The 16,066-nt window shown below is 35.5% G+C and overlaps 1 long non-coding RNA gene across 1 annotated transcript; it reads left to right on the top strand.

Moving 5' to 3' along the window:
* Nucleotides 1-581: 581 nt before the first annotated feature.
* On the top strand, nucleotides 582-6,793 carry LOC125692446 (uncharacterized). Its single transcript, XR_007376667.1, has 3 exons — nucleotides 582-685; nucleotides 2,596-2,757; nucleotides 4,868-6,793. It is a non-coding gene; the product is annotated as an uncharacterized LOC125692446 (long non-coding RNA).
* The last annotated feature ends 9,273 nt before the right edge of the window (nucleotides 6,794-16,066 follow it).

The following is a 16,066-nucleotide window of genomic DNA, read 5'->3' on the forward strand; positions in this document are numbered from 1 at the left end:
TTAGGTTGGATATCAGGAAAGCGTTCTTTACAGAAAAGGTTGTTAAGCACTGGAATGAGCTCCCCAGGGAGGTGATTGAGTCACCATTCCTGGAAGAGGTTATAAACCTTTTGGATGTGGTGCCCCAGGGACACGATTTAGTTAGGGTAATATGATCATGATGTGGTTGGACTTGATGAACTTCAAGGTTTTTTCCAACCTGAGTAATTCTATGATTCGTCATCTTCCATACTGTGCATTATTACAGAAGCAGTAGAGAAAGTAATTTGTCTAAGACTGAATTCCTAGTATTATTGTCCGTGTCACATAAGTAACCCAGAAGCAGGCTGCTATGATATAAACATTGCAATGGAGTATCTACATTAAAGAAAGAAATTGGTTTCTGCTGGAAGCATATTTTCACAAGAAAACGCTCCCTTTGGGTCAAATACTGTCACAGTTATGAGCAGTAGTTCCATTTACACCAAATTAATTCTCAACTTTTTTTTAAGAGTTGCAATGAAACACAAGAGGCCTTGAACTGGATCAAAATTATGATGCCTAATATAATTCATTTGCAACCATTTTACTCCTGTAGGTTTCAGAATTATAACTATGTTGCTATTCAACCACTGTTGAGAGAATACTCATTAAAAGTGAAAAGCAGGCCAAGAACTTCAATGAACTCTTTCTATTGTTTTAGTAGGTAAGTCAATCAGCTATAAAGCGTATAGAGCAAAATTCTTGCTGTTTGTATAGCCTTAAGCTGTTCACCTATCCCATTAACAGCATGCAGTACATAATTTGGCAGCCACTTTACCTCCACTGCTGCTAGTGCCTCACAAAGGACTGCAACTTTGATATTTCTTTTGTGAGAGGCAGAAATAAAAGTATAAAACCTTATAGATTATAGTAAGGGATTACTAGGTTATGGTGAAGGAGAAAACAGCATTTAAATCTCAAAGGAAGGCTCTGAGTGCCAGTGTTATGCACAACCAGCATTCCTTTCTCGTGGCAATGCTGTTTGGGAAATAATTTGTGGTGTAATTGGTGAGGCAAGAGGGCTTCAGAAGGATAGAAACAGTTTTGATATCTTGTCGAGTAACAAGAGAATAGGATCTAGAGTAATACTTTAGCCTCTCCAGACAGTGAAAACCTGGTCAGATGCCAAAGTGTCTTAAAAGTTTATACAGATGCTAACTTCTTAATTAAAATTGCTAGCTAATGCCTATACTGATGCGGTGTTTGCTTTTGTCACCTGGAGTTTTCAAGAAACACTGGTAACTTTGCCTTGCATGCAAGCCTAGAATTGTTTTGGCTTTTTGACAGTCCTAGCTTTTCAGAAGACAGCCAGGGCAGGACAGCAGTCATTTGTGAAACCCTGTCTAATATGTGTTTTGCACATAGGATGGAAAAGAAATAGGCTGCAGGCTGAAATCAGAGGGCAGAGTCCCATGCTTTAAGGCAGAGTAGGGAGTTAAATGCACGCATGGTTCGTAATTTTCCATTGGCTTGCTCTCGATTGCTTTCTCTTCACGAGCTGGATGACTAGGATCGTTCTCAGCAGGTGGTTAATTTCCTTGCATATTGTCTATAGGTGGATTTTGTGTCTATGCCTGGGAGGGAAGGGGGGGGTCTTTGTGTTCTCTAGGTAGGAGCAACTGACAGTCTTGCATTCATAGCAATGCTTCAGAAGCACAGTTCTGCTTGAGGAAAGAGGGGCTTTTTGAAGAACTAACCTGAGGAGGATAGCAAAATAAATGCAGGGCAATTATTTTAATTACATATGATGGTGCACATGCCTTTCAAAGACTTCTGGATAACACCAGTGCTATCAGTCTACTCCTTCCAGTGACTTATCTTTTAAATTCCAGTAATAGAAAGTGAAGCAGATACTGCAGCTTCTCAAAAAAAAAAAAAAAAAAAAAAAAAGATTTTATGAGCTGCTAATGTCTCATGCTCTGCATACTGTGTGACCACACAGGTGTTTTGTGAAGAACCCTTGGGGAACGTCTGCACTGATATAGAAAGGAAGAAGTTTTTATTTCACGAATCACTAGATTGGCAGTGATCCATTACAGCTTGTCACAGATGTTATGGAGCAAAACCAAAGTACTGCCCTGAATTTTATACCCCTGTGACTGGAAAATTTGAACCCAAGGAATTTGCGAGTTGGGTGACTCCAGCTGTAATCATCCACAGCAATCTTATTAGCTATTACTGTCACTAGCATTTTGGACACTTTTTCTTAAATGACTTTGAAACTGGTTCTAGAGATTAACCCTTTAAGATTTTCCCAGTGTTTACTACTCTCTCCTGTCAGAGAGGAAGTATAATAGTTCTGAGTATCATTTATGGACTGAATGCAATATCAGGTTGCTGCACTGAAGGATTTGTGTATTAATCCCTGTACAGTGATAAAGTAGCCCTCAGATATACACTGTATACCAGATACTAAAGAGCTTGGTATTACTTTATTAGTGATAGTGTTAGCCAAGGGATGCATCTCTGCCTCTCATCTGGCTCAAGCCAGAATTCCATGAATGTTCAGTAGATACTAGTGGTGAAAACTGAGTTAGCCAAGATAATTACTACTACTTACTCTTCCTGCCTCAGAACAGTGAAAGACTAAAGGAACATCTTTATGAACCTAAGAAAACAGCATTCTTCAAGAATGTAGAATACTGATGTGGATAAAGGAGACTTTTTTCTATATTGGCAATCATTCTCTTTTCTGAGAGACTCATCGGTGGAAGAAATAGTTCCACAAATTCTGAGGTAACTATAATTGACTTTCTTTCACTATTATATGTGTGGCTGTTGCAAGTTTTTAGTAGGTATTCTCTTATTCTCTCCCATAATCTCTTCCCAAAGCTGTTGTCAGTCTCACATTAGTAACTTGGAATACTTCCCTGAATTTAAGGATAATGCTTTTGTAATCTATTTGCATAGCGTAAGGACAGGGGGCAGCGCATGTAGTTGCTCTAAAAAACTTTTGGAAGGAAAGCAGTGGTCACAGTTCAATAATAAAGAAGGAATCCCCTTTCCAAGAATCAGGGCTTTCCAAACATTTCAAAGAAGGTGATCTCCAAATTGGGGCTGTCAGACCTGAAGTAAGGTTAGGGAGCAGCAAACCTCAGAGTTCACTCCTTTTGGCCACACATTGAGGTGAATTGCTTCCACCTGTGCTCCCAGAGCTGGCTACGCTCCTTTACCAGGTGCTCTACCACTGCTGCTAGTCACAACCTAACATTTCCCATACATGTGAGATGTTTGTACTATGAGTTAAACATAAAATACTCTTGTTTTAAATGAAGATAAATGAAATAAAATCAGGAGTAAATTGTGTACAAAAAATACTCGGCACTGAACTTGGCACTTATTTACTTCAGTGTTGTAGGGTTTTCTTCAGACTGTTTCTAGCTGCCGCCATTCTGCAAGCGTCATTCATTGCATGCAGCACAAGCAGAATGTTTTCTGTCTTTTCTGCAGAAAACATTTTTTGTCCCTGTGAAATTCTAAAATTTCATTTCATTACCTTGAAAGCTAAGATTTAGCATAGTGAACATCAGGCAATCAGTAGTACTTAATCTACTAGCTCAGCAGAACACCAAATTAATTCAAATTTGAGAAAAAACTCTCCATCTGTAGCAAAAGCATGTTCTCAATTACATATTGAATTAAATAAGAGGTAGGAATATTTCTGAAAGCTTGAAATTTATAGTTTCATTAGACTGAAAAATTAAACCTAAAAATGTGTAAAAATCTACATTAATCATTTAGGTTTAGCACATAAATGCAAATGGCTTGGAACTGAGCTTCATTTCAAACTCTAAGTAATAATTACCTAGTGACACCTCATGAGCTTCATTAGAACCCTGCTTTTAATAAAAGTGGGGAACACTGGGGATCTCCACAAATAAGAAGATTATGGTATTTAATCTGAACAAAATGGTAATGATAAAGCTTCATTATATAGCATTTCCAAATATGAAATCAAGGAAGATAACATGAGTGGATTAAAAATTCATTTTCAAGTATTTTATTTTATGAATTCTTTCCTTTTTGTGAACTCCTTGATTTCTATAAGTTAGTTTTGGTACTTGAAATAATCATACTCAACAATTAGTAGATGCAAAATTATTTTTGCCAAACTACTGTTTTTATACAGTCTACAACTGTTTTTAGTCTTCATCCAAATTTTAGTATTTTCTAGTCACAGTTTGAGGTTTGTATTGATCCTTTTTGTCACAAAGATTATTTTCTGGTTCATGGCTAGTATATGTATTGTCCATAAAATGTAAGGTCATGTACAACCACACATATATGCATATGACAATTTTCAGTCTGATGATGCTAAAATATTTTTCTTTGTTTGGGGTCATGAGCAGCAGTTCAACTATGTACAGAATTTTGGAGACAAAAGAGAAGATGAACAAATAGATTTTTCTTTTGTCTTCTTTGCTTTTTTTTTTTTTTTTTTTTTTTTTTTTTCAAACTTAATCTCTTGCAATATAGCTGATTAGCAGCCTGAGTGTTAGTGAGGTAATATTTAACTTCTAACATCTGTATTTTTTTCACTTCCCTTTTTCATATATATCATATAATATCATATTGATTTTGTTGTTGTTTAGCATGTGTTAGTACTATCATAGTCTGTATGCGAGAACTTGTTGGGAGGAAGAGGCAGTGGTAAAAATCCCACAGAATTTAACCTAATATTGAAAGTTGAAATTGAAGAAAATATACTGGAAAAAAAATTTCATACAGCCTATTCTAGGTTTTAGATCAAAATATCAATAATAACTATTAATTTTCATCTTGTATTCTGCAAAGAAATAATTGTATATGGTGGTAGAAAAACAATACAGATCTTCCTTCTTTATAGGCTTTTGGACTGGTATTTTAAAAGTACAAGGGAATCATCTTACCTAAGAACAACAGAGAATTTTATCATGCATACCTGTTATGAAGACAAGGGGAGTACAACTTAAACAATACTGAAGAGAGAAAGACCTTCTAATTCCACAAAACAGATTTTGGATGAGAGTGAAGTCTCTCCCACAGTTCAGGTTTAATCTCCATGTAATCCCAGTAAGCCTAATGACTAAATAATGTGTTATCCTCTTTGTTCTCACACCAGTGAAATCAGACTCTGTATTTTGCTGATGTTTTTTCTACAATCACCCCTAGATCCTTCCAGAATACTGACTGTGTGTGTGTCCGTGAAGGAAATGCTTGTGATAATGGCTTTGTCAGGTTGTACACAGGATGTAATCCGGATGCACTATCCTGGACATCATGCTGTACTCTGATATTTTATTTAACAGTGTTTTGTTAAAAGAGAACCAATGTATATTTGGTATTCCTAAACAGAACAAAATCCTTAGCCCCTTCTTCATTTTATGCTTTTTCTTCATTTTATGCTTTTTCCATGCTATTGTAATTCGTTTTTTCATTTACAGTCTAGGAGTCTAATGTATCTCATTCCATTGCTTTGACTATTGCAATATCTCACCAGTGTACCTCTACTGTCTGTGGTGTTTATAACTAGTCCAAATACTACCTTTCTAGACTCCACTTCCATCTGTTCATGCTCAGATTCAAATGTTCAGTTCTTCTTATTTAGCTATGTTCTGACTGTACAAATCAGAAGGTTAAATAAGAAAGATCCTTAAACTGTTTGGATTTCTGTGCCCAACAATGTAGATGGGTTATACAAGTCACACTTCAGAACATGTGATTTTTGCACTTCTGAAGTTGTGATTTGAATTGACCCAAATGTCCAATTGCACGTCATTCATCCTACTGGTCTCAGCATGAAATTGATATTTGTGGAACGGATCAAAAGAAAAAGGGTTTGTTGTGACCTCTTTCAAGTTTCCTATGTAATAATAATAGTAAAGGGTGATTCTTGGAGAATACTTTTGTTTTCTTGTTGGGTAGGTGGAATTTTGTGTGATTTCATATATTTTTCTCATTAAAATCTATAATATTTAGTCTTTCTGTGATTGTGTTCAACATAAAATCCACATGTTCACAGGAATGAGGATGTATAAGTTTGTTATAAGTTTGTTATCTGTAAGTTCTGCCTTGATTCCTCTTCTTTACTGTGATTTTTGTTGGTTTGGGTATTCTGAAATTCCTGTTTTTCTTTTACGCAGAAAAATAATTCTTTGACTGCTGATTTTAATCAATGTAATCAATTCAAGATATATTACTTTACCCAGTGCTCATTGCACCATGCAGTTGCAGCCTTAATAAAGCATTAGTGCTGCTGTTTTTCTCATTACATTTTCCTAAAGGCATTTTTGAACCCATGTATTTTCTTCACCACTGTTGATGCTTCATTACAATAAAAAAGAGCCTCATTCTTCTGTAGCTGTAGTTTTTGTAGCACGCTCTTATGTTCTTGATAACTTGTTTCTCTTTCCAAATAGCTTCAAATACTTTTCAGTCTTATTAAGTTTAATGCACGAATTTCTCAGAATTACATTATCTGTAGCAATCAAATTCTTCGTACCAGGGACTGAAAAAGTCATATTAAGGTCAAATACGTTTAGCTGTATGTCGTCTCATTAGCAAATTACTTCAGAGGGTAAGATATTTTGAAGTAATACAATTGCAAGTAGGTATTAGAAGTTCGTGAGCAGAGAGGACACATAGTGTTTCAAAACTTTCAATCATGTATAGAATATCTAACTATCTCAGACTATGTAACAAAACCACGTTGGTTCCAAATTACTTTTGGTTACATTGAAACCTTATCTGATTTAATAAAATGTCTACAACAAACAATCCCCACACTGGGATAGACTGGAGAAGTCTCATTTTGGCACAAAATGACTTCTCTGCCTTTATCTTTTTTGATATTACTGCGGTCTGTAGGTGAATCCAAGAATATTCATCATAATGAGAATTTGTAGGACTGTTCCTGAGGTTCTTGTCCATCATAAAAGTTTTTGCTGCTGAGAAAGCAGTACCTTCAGGCTGTTCAAACAAATACAGCTGTTCCATTTTCTAGCCATATGCCTAGACTGAAATACAAAAAATAATATATTACAACATCTGTGACATTTAGTACTAGAAGTAATAATGGTGGATGTCAGAGATATTAATGATGGTCATATACAATAAAAGCTGAACTTAACGACTTTCAGTTTAGGTATAAATGTTTATTGAGTTAAAATCAAAACTTTAATTGTTAATGCATGTCAAAAAAATAGTTTATTGATATGTTTTGGAAATTACTTCTCCCTGCACATTTGAATTCAGAAGTATGAATATTCAGAAAATGTGTTTACTACACCTAAGAGTACTGTAATAATGAAAAGAAAAGCTTAATTCAGTTTAAAATGAATGCCCAACAAGTAAATCATTAAAAATGAAATATAAATTACTGCAATGTCTAATGACTCAGTTATGTTATCCAGAATGAGTATAGCTGATCCTTTGCAGTCTCTAGATGCAACTACAAGTTATTTTCAAACTCTTAGTCAGACTCTCAGCCTTCCTGAGTTTTAAGTCAGATATATTATCTAGATGAGCTCAAACAGTTAAAAATGTTAGTTCATAGCTTTTCTTTCAGTGTCATCACCTCGCAGAGTTATCACTACTTCTATTTGCCAACCTAAAAGTGCACTCAGTCATCACTAACTTCTTTAAAATTATTTGGCTTGAGAGAAAACCACTTACTATTATCTTATGCTAATGTGGAAAGTCAATACCTAGATTAAGTCAATAGATCTAAGGAGACATCAGTGGGAAAGGTGATGTGGAGTGAAGAACTGCACCGGCTTTACCCAGCACAGCTGTAGGTAAAAAAAAATATGTGTATCAGACCGTTGTCTTATGACCCTGAGAACATTTGTATACTCTAATCTCTGTATTTAAGCACAGTATTGTAAGCAGGAACAAGAGATGCCCCTCAATTAATTAAGAGATTAATTAAATGATGCATTAATAAACTATTTTCATAAGGTTCATTCAGGCTTTGCCTGAAATATAGTGGTAAAAAAAAAAAAAAAAGTAATAAAAGTCAGTTGAATGTGATCCCTTTGGATGGCCTGCACATCTGATCAAAACGATACAGCTATTTTGGGTGACTGCTGGAGAAGGTACACATGCACAGCTTTGATGCTTGAAATTAATAACAGTTCACAGATGATTTAGACAGGAATTGAGATTGCAATGACTTCTCTCAGACCACAACAATAATGTAAATCCGTTGAAGCTCTGGGATAGGAAATATTGTTCTATGGAATATGTAGCAAAAGGTAGTGTTTATGTCTCTTTAATAGTAAAGTTAAGAAATTGTGGACTAAATTTATACTGTTTTGTGTGTGTGTGTGAATGATTTTTGAAGCTCATTTAACAGTATCAATTTAACTGATGTTGCAATCGTATTTCTCAGTGCAGTAATATATTGCAGGGGTAAAATTCACTCAGGATTGAGTCTCATGTGAGTTCTGATGAAGTGAAAGAGTGGTAATTCAGAAGAATAAAAGGTTTAAATCTTCTCTGATTTAGACTCTGATTTAGGCTTTACCCAGGACAGCTATAGCCAAAAGCAATGTATGTCATGCCATTGTATTACGACCCCCAACACTAGGCTTTCATTTAGGCTTAAAAGAAATTTACTCTACACTGGAAGCAATTTTGGAAATATTTAGTTGTAAGTTTTCAAACGGTTAAAATTACAAGCAGTCAAATATCACTGGTTTTATTGGAATTATCACTGAGATTTAATCAGTACATTATTATCGTTCTTTATCTCAATACCTGTGGCGATTGAATTCTAACAGCTGCACAAAGTGTTTAAAAAGATGAAAGCTCTTGTGATTCATTGTTTCTAGAACCACACTTAGCATAATAAATATGTAAATATTGGACAGTTTTTCAATACGTCTGCCTTTATTTGATATTGCCAAAAATAATAAGGTAAATTAAAGATCAGTTTAAATGTACATAACAGAAAACAAGCAAGCCATAATGCTTTTGTTTGGAAAAGGAGTTGCAATTAAAAAGAGGCAGCTGTTATGGAAACCTTAACATTTAATAGGGGGATCTATAAATAATGATTTATAGTGAGAGAATGCAATTTCTTGAAATGGATCAAGCCTGAATTAAACCTGCTCCTAATGCGTATGAGTTTTTTATATAGCTCTATGTGATCTGCAAAATGTCACTTAAATGATAGCCAGGGATATAATTTATACTTCTCATGAGAAAACTGAAACAAAGTTAAAGCTACAGAGAATATAAAGCACACTGCACCTTCCAGTCATCTACTCCACCTTGTAACATCTCTACAGAGGCCCTTTTTACTGCAGTTCTTATTTTTTCTTAATACTAGCATTGGACATTTCATGGTATCTCTGGGGTCTTTGAGGTTCGTGGGATCATATATCTAAGGAGAAGTTTTCTACCACAGACTAGTGGTAAAAAAGAACAGGGAGCAGCATTATTTTAGAGATTATCTTCAGCGTCAGAATGTATATAAAAGTATAGAGAAATATTTATGTGGGGGAAAGCATTCAGCTTGTCTGTATAGATTCATAATGATAGCCACTCCTGTGGAGGACAGTGCTGCCTAGTTAACTGTTTTTTGATGCAAAGGCAGCAACGAAGACATTTATTTTCCTTACGCACAAGTTATGTGAGGGCAAATCATACAGACAGTTCATCAGCATTGTCCTGTAGCAAATGAAAGTTGAATTGTCAGTGGAATAACCTGGGTGAGTCTTGGACAATAACATCCTAGCTTCTTTGTGAAACTCAAGAAGCAGAACTCACGACAGGTTTTTTACCTCCTAATGCATCCAGCATCTTGTCGTGTGGCTTCAGTTCTGGAGTGTCCATGATCAGAAGTCTGCATCACCTCCCTGGTTCTTCTTTGCTAGAAAGGGAAGGGTATTCAGCAGTTCTGCAGAGATTATTCTCTTTACGTATGCTTCTGCCAATAGCAGAAGTGATTGGGATGGTGCCTGGAGCTTCTTCTGGTACTGATGGCTTCATGCAAGATAAGCATTAATGCTAAGATACACAAGTAAGAATATAGCCATTCTATGGACAAGTACTGTTTTAATCAAAACCAAACTGGATGTTTTCACTGCTAGTTGCCTGTATCAAAATCTGCTTCAACAAGGTTACAGTGGGGTATCTCTGTGCTGATAGCAATACAGTATTGCCACTCATGCTAGAGGTGGGAGCACAAAGCACATTTTCTCAGAGCTAGTAGCAATTCAGGAACTGAGAAAACACAGAAAATAACCCCAAATTATGTTAAGAAATTAAAAAGATTAAAAAACTGGAAATGAGTACAAAAACAACAACAAAAACCCAACCAGGAATGAAAAACAGGAACAAACTTTTGAGTAACATGCTCACTTACCCAGTCCATTCTGATAGCCTATTAGTCCTATAAATCAACGGTGCAGATGGAGGGAAACACATTTTTAAAATTTAGTTATGCTTGGTTAGAACTATAGCGTTCCATAAAACAGATAAATCCAGAAATGTTACAGTCTTTATCCTTGTAATCTGAGCTGTAAAATGATGAACATGCAAAGATGTTGTGTAACTACTACATATATTTAGGAAATTCAGACATTCAGGTGATTTGTTGACTCCTCACAGTTTTCTGCTCCAGCCTGGGTTCTCCACAAGCTACAGGGGATATCTGCTCTGCAACAGATCATCTCCTGATCTCTGTCTGGCATTCTATGCCCTTTTTAAAACACGTTTCCACAGCAGTACCACCAACTTGGTTGATGGGTCTAGCCATGCTCTGTGGTGGATTCATTGCAGAACTGACTGGATGTGCACGTGTTCAGCACAGGGCAGATCTGCTCTCCTCCTGCATAGGCCACCCCTGCAGACCTTCCAGCTACCAACACCTCGCCACATACACCCCAAAAATATAAGTAAAATTGCTGTGAAAAACACATTGAGAATGTCTGACTTTTGGAAAGTTTTGATTATATGGGAAATTCAATTCTCTTTCAAATTTTCGCCCCTCTTTCATACACACAGTAGGCTATCACTTGCTTTGTGGAAATGTGGAAAGCTGAAACTACAAAACCTCAATATCACTGATTAAAAACTGAATGACATAATCCAGAAGCCAGCCATATAGCTGAGCCTTTGTTTTCAGAAACATTTCTTTAATTCCTTAGCACTGCTAATTCAAATTGTCATCTTCTTCTTACCAACCAAAGTCATTCTGAAATCTAAGACTGATTAAGAAAAAGAATATCACCTCTACAAAACTTAACCTTAAAACTTCTAATTTTTGATAGCTGACTTCCAATTAGCCAATTACTTTTATTATTGTGCTCAGACTCTGAGAACCTCTAAAAATGCTGTTATAAGCATCAGTTGTTTATGATCCTGCTGTTGTTAGACACAATGCTATTTACATCTTGGCAGGTGTTTCATCTCTGGTGCCTGAGAGATACATCATATATCTCGGTTTGGAAGCTCTTCAGGAGTATTCGTAATTAGCAGTGCAGCTGTAGATCCAACCACATCCAATTTGACACCTTTGAAACAACCGTTAAGGAAAACATATCTTGGGTTTTAGTCAGCACAGTAAGTATCCTGTAAAGATAAGTAATCAGTCAGTACTGTCATATGCCAGCAGGTGAAACAAGAAGTCTCTCTGGCCTTTTCGAACATGAACTTCCAACATTAAGTTGTTACAAGATTTGCTTGCTTAGTTTTAAAGCATATAACTACAAAGCAGTCTGCTATGATGCTGAATGATCTAAGAAAATAAATAAATAAACAACGAGGTCTCAGCAAAGACATATTTAGCTTCTGCCCAATGTAAAACATACTTCATGCAGAGGGAATAAAAGAAACAATTATGCAGAAAAAAAAAAAAAAGAAGCAGATTAAACACTTTCACAAAGACTAGCTTACTTTAAAGGAAATGCAAAACCATCAACAAGAAGAGAGAATGGAAAATGTCACGAAATGTCAGCAGCGGAATAGCCAAAGACCAAACAGAAATATTTTCTCTGGGATGAAAGTTGCATAAACTCCATGAAATTTTCCTAATTGTGTTTTAAAAGAACAAAAACAAAGCCTTAGGGAGAAAATGTCAATGCTAATAGGCAGTCAAACTGAAAACAGCCCTATTAGGACAAAATAAAAATTAAATACCTCCCAAGTAACATATAAGCACATAGTGACCCAAGTGAATAACCCAGTATATGAGTATTCAAATATAAAGAGAATATTTTTCTTAATAGGAACACGAACTAAATCTGATTTCTGTTGAAGAGGAAGGGTTTTGTGCATGATAAATAAGACCAAAAAAGAAAGTACACAGCCATGTTCATCTGGAGCCTTGTCTTTCTGCAGTCTAAGTACATTAACTTTGCAACCTGAGACCATAACTACTGTAAGGAAAATGATGCATCAGAAGTAAAAGTCAGAAAATATCAGCATAGCAGTATAACTTTACACCGAATTTTTTCAATATTCTGTGAGAAAATCTGTGAATTCATATTTTGCAAGGAATGTCGCCTATTTAAAGAATCCTAAGCAACTGTAGGTGACACGGGGACATTAGGCTACTAAGTACAGTGAAGGTGATGGTTTCCTCAGGCTTAACTGCTCCTCATCTTCAGAAAGCAGAGTGAATTGTGCTCTGAAATGTAAATTATGTGGCCAAGTATCAAAATGGCCAAAAAATATTTTGTGCTTTGTTCTGTATAGAGGACATGCTTAGTGCTTTTCTTAGTATCAGGAAAAAAAAAAACATTTATCTCTTCTACACTTACTCCTTCTTTTGCAACTGAATTCAGAAATACAGACGACATCCTGGGCTCAAGTACCTGGAAAGCAATGAAAACGGCTTTCCAAATTCCTCTTCCTAAAGCAGATTCTTGCTCTCATCTTTTATCAGATAAAACTCTTGTATGTTCAGGGATAAAATGTCCTCATTACTACCTCCTGACATTTTTGTACTTTGTACAAGGTCACAAGCTAGTAATTAGCAACCTCTGTAGTACAGAGACCTGGGAATACCTTAGGGTCTTCCATCAATATATTTCATATATATTGTATAGAGTAGAGATTAGGAGAAAAAGGTATAGGTAGAAGATTTTTTGGCAGAGGAGATTTATAGCCTTGACATAAACGTAAAGTTTTTATCAAAAAGGAAAGAAACAGCTGAGATTGAAGGGAGTAAGTCTAATGTTACTTCCAGAGAAACAATGGCAGTAACATAAGGCTCTAGGCGATACGTCTAGAAGGGGAGGAGAAATGAAAGAGAAAGTAAAATACAATAAGGCCTGCATCAGAAATACAGTTGAAATATATATTCAGCCTTGATATTTACACGTACGGATGAGGGAAAGTTTTTGAGCTCTGAGGATCTTGATCAGTAGAAGGGACGAATGTTAACTGGTGCTCCAGTAATTAATGGTTAAATTACCCTTGTATAGTAGGTAGTAGGTAGCATAACTCTACAGTCTGGTAGCTCTAAATTTCACATCTAATTGGAGCAGTGGGACTTAGAACACAGGCAGAAGACATAATGCAATTACCACAGGGAGGAACAAGCAAATGAACTGAAGTCCAGCAAAAAAGTTATAGCTCTGTTGCTGTCATCTTAACTCTGTAAATAACAACTTTGAAAGCCATGAGAGCACTAGAAAACGGATTTTATGTGCATAGAAGCAAGAAATGTGAATTGTGAGGAATAATTGAGTTTGCTAAATTGTCAAGTACGTACTTGGAAAAAAAAAATCTCTTGGTCATCATTTAATGTCCTCTGCACACCTTTTTCAAGTTATTTGCATCTTTAATGCAGAAAACCACAGAATATCTCTTCAGTCATACTGAATTGGTTTCTGTCAAAAAGTTAGTGCAAAAATATAAATTGTAACTTGTTTAATTACTCCGCAAAATCCAGAGAGCAAAATGTAATTAATATTCCTCTTGGAATTTTAAACTTTCTAAGTTTTCTGAAGAGCTCTAAAATTTTAGTTTATTGAGTAGTATTTCTATAACATCTTGTTAATGAAGTAGCATATCTTAATTTTTTTTTTAAAACAAAATATCGATGAGTGAATCCAGTGATTAAGTAACCTTAGCTGAAAACTGCTCTTTGCAGGTGTCTTCTTCAAGGTCTATTAATAAGGTTTTATAGATTAAAGACTAGTAAGTTCCTATTCTGTGGCAATCTCACATAAATATTATGCATGATCCTCTTTTATGAATGCTTGACAAAATGTCCCTTAACCTTCCTAATATGGTCACAGCACTTAATTTTATATGAACTTAAACGCAATCTATGTGACCATACCATCTAACCTATGTAAATGTCATCTGCCTGGTTACTTCTTCTAGGTACTATGCTTCCCCATGATTTATAGCTATATCAGGAGCATCAACCACACCATTTTCAACTATATCAAGGTTTCAACTTTATCCAAAACCTGGACATTATCTAGCTTTGTGAATTGTTTCAATAATGGAGATTCAGTAGTCACCCATGTCATCACCTCTGTCCTTTCCATTACATATAATATTCTTTTTGCTTGAGTTTTGCTGTTCCATTACTTCTTGTTCTGTATACCACTGAAATGCAGGAATAAACTACTTTTTCCTTTGTCCTACATCCTTTTACTTAATAAAGTTTTCCTGATGACTTCGCTGACTTTTATTTTTAGGCTACAGCATTGCCCAGTCTTGTCTCTTCTATCCTCCTTCCTGAACCTCTGACCATCTGCTAATCTTCTCTAAGCCTTGTCAAGTTGACTCCCATCTTTTTTGGACTCCAGTAATCAATGAAATTAATACCAGAGCTGTACTCATGATAATTAGAGAAGGGAGCAGGTTTTCAGTTTCTGATGCACTATAGTTCTTGAATCCTTTTCTGCATATCTGCAAACTAGACACTTTTTTTCCATCCTGTCTCTCCTGTCCTATTATGTATTACGTTTACAGTTTGTCATCTGTGTATTGTCCTGAGATTTAGGTGCTGTCCCTCTCACCTTGGTGCAGATTCAATTAACATTCTCTGCTCTACCATCCATGTAATTAATGAAGTCAGTGAATGGATACTTAGTACAGGCTTCTTTATGTTATAGAATCATAGAATGCCTTGGGTTGGAAGGGACCTCAAGGATCACCAAGTTCTAAATCCCCTGCCAAAGACAGGGCTGAACACTCAGAATATTGTTATGTTAATAGCTTTCCAACTGTGGTTGTCCAACTAGTTTTGCAGCTACCATATAGCTGTTCAATCAGCCTCCATTTCCTGGCATTTTAAGAGAGCATTGTATAACATTATTATATATTATCATATATTATTATAATAATAATATTATTGTGCATGATATGTACTCCTTCTGCAGAATATTTACAATATTCTTCTTTTTTCCAGACTGATACCTTAAAACATCTTTTGCTATTATTAAAAAATATTAGGTAACTACATGCTTGAAATTTATTGTTTTAATGAAGGTTGATGTAAAACATGACACAGTTCAGCATTCTCAGTTTCCCTATAATTTCTTAAAATTCTTCTCTACTTGTTACCAAATGTACACTTCCCTGATCTTTTTCAATCTATGAGTGTATTTTTTTGACTTGTATATCACACATCTTTACATTTCAGCCAGCAATTCTTGTATTTTGCCAATAACTGATTTCACCAGATTGAGAACATTTACTTAAAAAGTAGTTATGGGGTGACTGTAAAGATAGTAAGAGCTGAATGATAATACATCTAATTGGAAATTAATTACAGTAGTGAAGCACACAAGACATAGTTAATAATTTGTACTATATTTCCAGTTTGAATTTGAACCTCCAGTCATTAATCCTCTTATTGCTATATTCCTGTTGCTAGATTAATAGCTTTGTGTGAATATATTCATATTGAAAGATCAAGTCGTCTTTCAATTTGCATTTCATCTCTGAGTAATCAAACCAAGTTTTTGGAAATGTCTATCTCCAACAGTACATTTGTATACTTTCCTATTTTTTTTTCCACTGATTCCCATCTTTATATGTCTTAGTAAAAGATTAATTCAGTTCTGTTGAGCATAGGGCTCAAGAAATGAGG

This window comes from Lagopus muta, chromosome 4 (assembly GCF_023343835.1).
Source record: "Lagopus muta isolate bLagMut1 chromosome 4, bLagMut1 primary, whole genome shotgun sequence".
Lineage (NCBI taxonomy): Eukaryota > Metazoa > Chordata > Aves > Galliformes > Phasianidae > Lagopus > Lagopus muta.